The 7,279-nt window shown below is 45.1% G+C and overlaps 1 non-coding gene across 1 annotated transcript; it reads right to left on the reverse strand.

The window, feature by feature from the left end:
• Positions 1-589: 589 nt before the first annotated feature.
• Positions 590-661, reverse strand: Trnas-uga (transfer RNA serine (anticodon UGA)). The gene has a single exon. It is a non-coding gene; the product is annotated as a tRNA-Ser (tRNA).
• Between the last annotated feature and the right edge of the window lie 6,618 nt (positions 662-7,279).

Here is a 7,279-nt window from a genome sequence, read left to right on the forward strand (position 1 = left end):
TAGTGCCTTGTACATATAACTGGGCCTGATACTCGCCTCTCCTGGATAGTGGTGTTGTTGCACCCGCCTGCACTGTTACTACTACTACCGCTGTTGCTAGTGCCCGCAATTACATGTATGCACACATGTACATTTCACGCATTACCGTATGTCCCCGTAAGTTAGTACGTACTAACTTTCGAACTTAGCAGCCGCATGAGTACTACTAACTTTCGGGGCTGGTACTATCTTTCTGGGAGAATTTTTTTATCTTCTCGCAGCGCTCCTCATTTATTAACCCATCCTAACCAGTGCGATCACTTCATTCCTGATGATGGTTATTTTATGACCGAAACGTTGAATTTTTTCCTGAAATGAATTTGTGAAAAGCAGTGATTGAGTGTGAGCCAGTGCTGTTCACAAGCCAATTTAAAAAACAAAGGTTGTCCATGAGTATCAAAAAATATATTCCCCGGAGAGTTAATAGTCATAAGTTGAGGGAATGGAAAAGGGAAAGGGAAAACGGAAAAGTTCTATTAGATTGGGAGAACTTCAAATTTCAAAGAATCAGTCAGTGAAATGAACTGCGTGAAAAGAGAAAAAAAAGTGCCAGACCCACCAGGACTGGAACCCGGGACCTTGCTTTTCAAGAGCAATGCTCTAACCACTGAGCTATGGGACCAGGCTGAACCTAGAAGGCGCTGACAAGTATTCCACTCCAAATGCAGCTCACAGCATTCTGATGGCGCTAGGTCTTTTTCGCCTCCCCTGGAGGACCAATGATGGTCAGTTTCGGGAACGTACTACCAGAGGTGAAAGAAAAGATATATTTTTCACCCATTGAACGCTGATGACGTCATGGAGACTGCCCCCCCCCCCCTGTGCGCGGGATGACGTCTATAGACGTCATGGAGACTGCCTCCCCCCCCCATGCGCGGGATGACGTCTATAGAGGACATGGCATATACAGTAAAACCTGGCACTCTCTGGTGTGTAAAAGCACTGTTGGATCTTGATCTTGCCTTCTGTACGATAGGTCATGGGTACGAATCCCGCTTGACAACATTATGCGTATTTTTTTCTCTTTTGAGCCATCTTTCGCCTGCAATTGGAAGCATTTAGCGTATTTCACACAATTTGAACAAACTTGGGTCCCCTATTGTGATGCGCTATTCTTTTTGCGGACTGTATCGATTCGGTCACCCTGTGGTCGATAGTCTTGGCAAACGTTTCCAAAAATATTTGAGGACCCCAGTTGCCAGAACCTCGGAGTATTAGAACTTGCTATTGGCCCTGTTTTTAGCATTTATATGCAGAGTACCATAGGCAAGGCCCAGTAGCGCTAAATGGGTTAAAGGATGGGAAAAACTTTAAATTTGAAAGGATCAGTCAGGGAAGTCAGGCATGAAGCGACTTGTCAGCGTCTTCCAGGCTCGGCCTGGTCCCATAGCTCGGTTGGTAAGAGCATTGATCATGACAAGCAGGATCCCGGGCTGGAGTCCTTGTGGGTCTTGCACTGATCTTCGGGTAAACTAATGGTACTGATCTCGTGACGAGATGGGGCAGTTAACTCTTTGAGTACTACCACGAATGGCCTGGATTCCTACAGGGTACCCGCAGAGGCGCTCAACATTTGCAGTACGTCCGAGTACGCCTTTTGAGTTCTAATGTCACTCGCCGTCTTTTAAAAATTGTCATCTTGGTCTCTTTGGAAACGTACTGATCTCCTCTTTCCAAATACCACTACTAGATACTTAGCAGGAGCAACCGCCTGCATGTCTTTTGAGAGACGTCATATTGCACCTGAGCGAGATACAAGTATCCACATTGACATGCACAAAACTCAGGAATAGCTGCGTCCGCGTAGGGATTGGGAGTGTCAAGCCAGGTTTCAGAAGCAGCTACTGCCGTATATCAAATTGCTTATCATAGAGAATCTCATGGGTGTCATTCACTTTGATCCTTGAACTGCAAATATATTGTGTGAGCAGTATGTAACTTTCCGGGGCGGCTATCACATGTGTGGGATTGGGTTCGAGGGTCAGGGTGAGACACCAGAGACTTCGCTGAGTGCTATCGATCGGGCGGTGGGCGGAACCACACAGGCAATATCTGGTACTGTCATGGAAAAGAGGATAAAAACAAAATCATGTGAAGAAGGCACGGAGAAGAAGACGGATACAAATCAAAGGTGTGATGTTTTCTTGTGATATTTATCATTTTTAATTGACGATTGCTTTGCTTTGTTGGATTTACTCCTTTTTCAGGATTCACTGGCTACCGCTACTGTGCTGCAACACAAACTACTCTCACGCGCACTCTGATCGGAGAGTATTTTAACTACAGCACTGGTCTGGATCTGTGTGCTAGTATGAATGGACATCTTCTCAGCGAGAGAGCTTTCCAGCATCATTGCACCTACGATCTGCTCAACTCATCGATGACGGCTTGGCTCGATAAAAGGGAGACTGCTAAGACAGTGTTTGTGACGACGGGAAGCACCCGCTTCCTGAACTTCAACGCATTTGTTGTATGTGAAATACGTAAGTGAACGTATCACACACTCCGCTGTGTTGTTCATAAACAACTATCACTTTAATAATACTTTAACCATTTGAGCACGCATGACGCTCTGACACGTCATGACCACTGCCACTGTGACACACGTGATGTTCTAGAACATCACGAGTCAGTACAGAGCTACATCGATTCCGCGTTTCTTCCGTGGCGTCGAGCTGTAATGCTACACAGAGGACTCCTAGGATGAACGAGTACAGTAAAAAAAAGCGAGTCGCTCCGTAAGTTTGAACTGGAGTTACATGCGCGTGCATACATTTCAAAATACCAATTTCGTGTAAAACTGCCTTTCTGAAAACAGTCATAGCTTTTGTAATCTTTGTTGTATTTCCAGAACAAAAACAGTTCTGTGCTCAGGATACATGAAAGAATCGTTTGAAGTCAAGTTTGCTCACATAGAGTGGATTTAGATTTTTACTGCGTGGCAGAGGTTTTCAATGGGCCCGGCCTAAAAAAGGTTAACTAGTCAAGGGAATGAAGGAAGGAAAAGTCTGAAGAGACAAATGACTGTCACCGCCAGAAGTCATGGCCGAGCACTGTCAATCACTGCACGCCTCCTATGGTACATAGCAATAATTCAGTCTAGGATCACTTATGCATCTAATTCCTTTTTTCCGTGCCTCACAAAGCAGTTAGTCACCCGCCTACTGAAAGTCAGGAAGTCTGGCGTTCGCGCCGTATTCCAATTGCATGGCGCCGTACCCACTGGGCCACTGCGCACACGCCTCTCACTTTATTCTGTTGAGCACCTTTTCATCTACAAAGTCTTGCCGTTTGTCTTTCGTTGTCTGTCTTCATCAGCCATCACATTGTTTCTGCCTTACTTCAAGTTGATCTCTGTCGACCCCGTCGTGCACGGGGATCGTCCCTTCACAAGGGGTCAGGCCACTCAGCTTCTCCGTATCCCTTTTCTCCCTGGACAATCTGGACGGCACACTATGCATTTCCTTGGTAGCTCCCTCTGGAATGCCCTATCTGACCACATCAGAATTCTCCCCAATCTTGCGTTATTCAAATCCTCTCTCTGATCTTGATCTGCCATCTCTTCATGCATGATTTACTCCATTCGGCAATGCAAGACTTGATCATTCGGCAAATCTTCCTCTTCTACCTTCTCTACTTCGTTCATCTCTATCTATCTCTCTCTCTCACACACACACACACACTCTCTCTCCCCCCCCCCCTCTCTCTCTCTCTCTCCCTATACTTTTATCATAAAACACAAGTAGCCTCTTCACCATTCATCCTTCAATATGGAATCCACATACTGCTCTCTCCATATTTTTAGTACAGAATAATATAGCTGACAAAGTACCATTTTTTTGCTTCACATTATCATATTCATCAATTAGTAGGAGCCGTGGTTGGTTCTGGCCATTCCGGCAAGAAGGCAGATATGCCTGTTCGATTGGTGAATTCAAATAAAAATACCATACCATACCAAGTCGAACCAGAGATCTTCGCTTGAGGCCAGAAATTCTCTAGCCACTGAGCTATAGTGTAGGTCACATATTGCTCACATAACCAGAGAGTGCAGTTTTGAAGCGGTGGTGGATCTGTGCACGGCTGAATGATGCTGCTCAACCACCTATAAAGTAGAAGACGGAAAATATGAAAGACGAAAACTAGAGAGGGCCATTGTCCAGCCAAAAATGTCTGAAGTCTATGTTATCAATATAGTTATAAACTATACCATTCGACGCTTCAATAATGCATTCTTTGATGGTGAAGTTATCCATCCCATAATATAGAAGCAAAGTCAGCAAAAGTCCAAGGAAGAAGGAGTTAGTGTGACACCCTGTCCAGGAAGGATTTTTTTGACTGATAGGGAAATGGCATAACAACCAGTAACTGATCCCTGAAAACCAGAACATGCCAAAGAAGCACAGCGTGTCGGTCGGTTGCTGTGCGGGTAATGACTAAATGTCCTCTCCTGTGGGAATTCTCTGAGCTGTTCATTTTAAGTGTTACTTCGCAGGCGTCAGTTCTTTATCACAGAGGGGTCACTCATACCTCGTTTATCAGGACTATGCAGTTTTAGGCTCTTCGGTTTACATGGCACCCTTTGGGCGAGTTGCAGTGGTTGGTTGGTTGGATTTATTTAAAGTCAGTGAAAATATTTCTCCTCTCTCACCGCCGTGTACAAAACTTCAAAAGACTGCAATCAAGTACGAGCATGTGCTAGTGCAGTGTCCAACATCATAAGGAGCGCGATCTGCAACCCGCGTGCGCGCACTGATCATGACATGCCAGTTGGTTGGAATAGTAAGATACTAGTCCCTAGTCAGCAGTGTGCACAAAAGTCGCATGTAAACTGCACACAGTCAGAACGGTCTTTATACATACCGGTATGCATGGCCAGTGCATACCGGTATGCATGGCCAGTGCATCGCAGTTTTGGGCGATAAAAAAAAAGCGAAAAGCGAATCGCAGCAAGTGAATTTTGATTCGCAACCTGCGATGCGAACCCGGATAAATCGACCCCTGGAACTGCATGTGAATCGTAGTTCTGGACACTTCAAAGTAGGGGGGGGGAGATGCCCCGGTCCCGGAATGCCCGGTCCCGGATTGCCCGGATAGACGATGTATGGGTGTATTAGACTGTTGGACGTCTGCAAGTGATGGTCAGGTCAATATTTCTAATGAATTAGTCCAAATGGTTTGTTAGGTTAGGAATTATTGAACTTGACTTTGAATCTTGTGCCAAAAATACATTTGGTCTGCTTGAATTCTTGCAGCTTGTGTCCGTACTACTGGAGATAAAATCAGGCATATATCACTTGGTGGCTCAGTGTTTTGTGAGCGTGGGTTTACGCACCCTGGGAATGGACCAGTGTGTGCAAATTCACGGCGCGTTACACCCTGCGAACGTAAGTTGACAGTCCTGAGATGCACTGTCACTCTACTGCCATTGACCCACACAGCCACTCGCCAGCCAATGCAATCCCTTTCCTGCTAACTATTCACATTATTCCATGCAACACCATTTGGCGGATAGAGCTCCTGTGTTTGGTAGTTCTCGATACCGCCTGGATTTATCGTTTTTATTGTAAGGGAGGAGAAAGCTTTCGGTCAAGGAAGCTAGAAACTGATTATGTCCACAAGAAGATTGAACTCGGATTAGGTCGCTGAATGTCTCAGTAGCCTGTTAGTTTTGTGTCCTGTTACCGCACGCACTGACCGCTTATTATCTATTTACCTTGTGGATAGTTGCTTCATAACTCGACTCCATGGGTTCTCTTCTTCTAGTCTGCAAGAGAACTAAAGATAATTATAAACAAATCTGAAGAGCTGGAAACAAAACTGAAGAGGCAAAGCACATGAAGCACGGAAACATCTCCCAAGCCAAGCAAGCATGCCGTTTTGGTGTGAAGTCGACTAGTCATACAACTGTGGTACAAATCTAGTACGGGAGTACATAAACTGCAGATCACCCTAATTATGGCATGCGAAACCACATACAGGTCTATCTTTCGAGATATCAATGCCATGTACAGATTTCAGCAGATCACTATATTTTTCCACACTATATCTGGTAGACTGCTTGAAACAGGAAAACTTTCTGCCACCGACTCGGCAGACTTCTTGCAGTAGCGATTTATGCTCATCCATGATCACTCTACGTCCTCACAACAACTGGAGAGTAACACCATTGCAGTTACGATCCAGTAAGTGTGGGAAATACCAAAAGTGTGGGAATATTGCAAACGCAAGTCACACGGGAAATACCAAAAGTGTGAGAATATTGCAAACGCAAGTCACACGGAATTGATGCATGTCACGGAACGAAATTTCTACAGCACCAGAACGGACACTTACCTACCCGATTCCAAATTATCTTAACGATACTCAAATCTGGGGATACTATTTGGGGCACAAACGTTGGCTCAAATTCTGCACGACGAACGTCCCAGGAGAGGGAAACAAATGTCCTCCAGAGAAGAGGGAACCAAATCGAAGCAGTGGTCGAGCGGCATGTACGCTGAGCTGAGGGAAAGGCAAAGCCGAAAAATCGAAAACTCAGGGCAAACCAAGCTGATTGGAGACGAAAAGTGGCGAAGTCTGTGGAATACCTAGCTGTCTAAAGCAATTCCTGGACGAAAATCATGACTGTTTACGCGTTCTCGGCCGCCATATTAAATGGGCCAAAATCGCGCAAAAAAAAACAGCCGTGAGTCATACAACCGTGGTACAAATCTAGTACGGGAGTACATAAACTGCAGATCACATATGGCATGCGAATCCACATACAGGTCTACTCTCCATACAACGTAATCTCTGGGAACACGGAAAATTATGTTATATCAAGAACTGTGTTATGTAGAAAATCGCGTGTAAAAAACCAGATGTAGAGTAAAAACTGTGACTAACGACCACCCCTTGGTGCCAGCAAAAGCGGTCTTTAGTGGCAGGTGGTCTTTAGTTAGAGGTTTGCACTCTGCGACCATATATGGATCCCATTATATGATATGTATGTCAAAATGCAGCTAATACAATTCCCCAGGACTTGCGCAATGCCATTCTTATTTCAGGTCAAACAACACTTGGAGCGAAAGACGGAGAGATGGAGAGAGAGAGAGATGTAATTTTTGCAGACATCAAATTCAGCTGCTACTTCTGAAGCCAGGAGTCAAACGTTCCCTTGTGGAAGTTTCGTTTTGCGCTGGGCTTCAAATTTGTTCATGCGATCAATTGTAGAGACTGTCCTAGTTATGACTTCTCG

The sequence above is a fragment of the Sycon ciliatum genome, chromosome 11 (assembly GCF_964019385.1).
Source record: "Sycon ciliatum chromosome 11, ocSycCili1.1, whole genome shotgun sequence".
In the NCBI taxonomy this organism is placed as follows: Eukaryota; Metazoa; Porifera; class Calcarea; order Leucosolenida; family Sycettidae; genus Sycon; species Sycon ciliatum.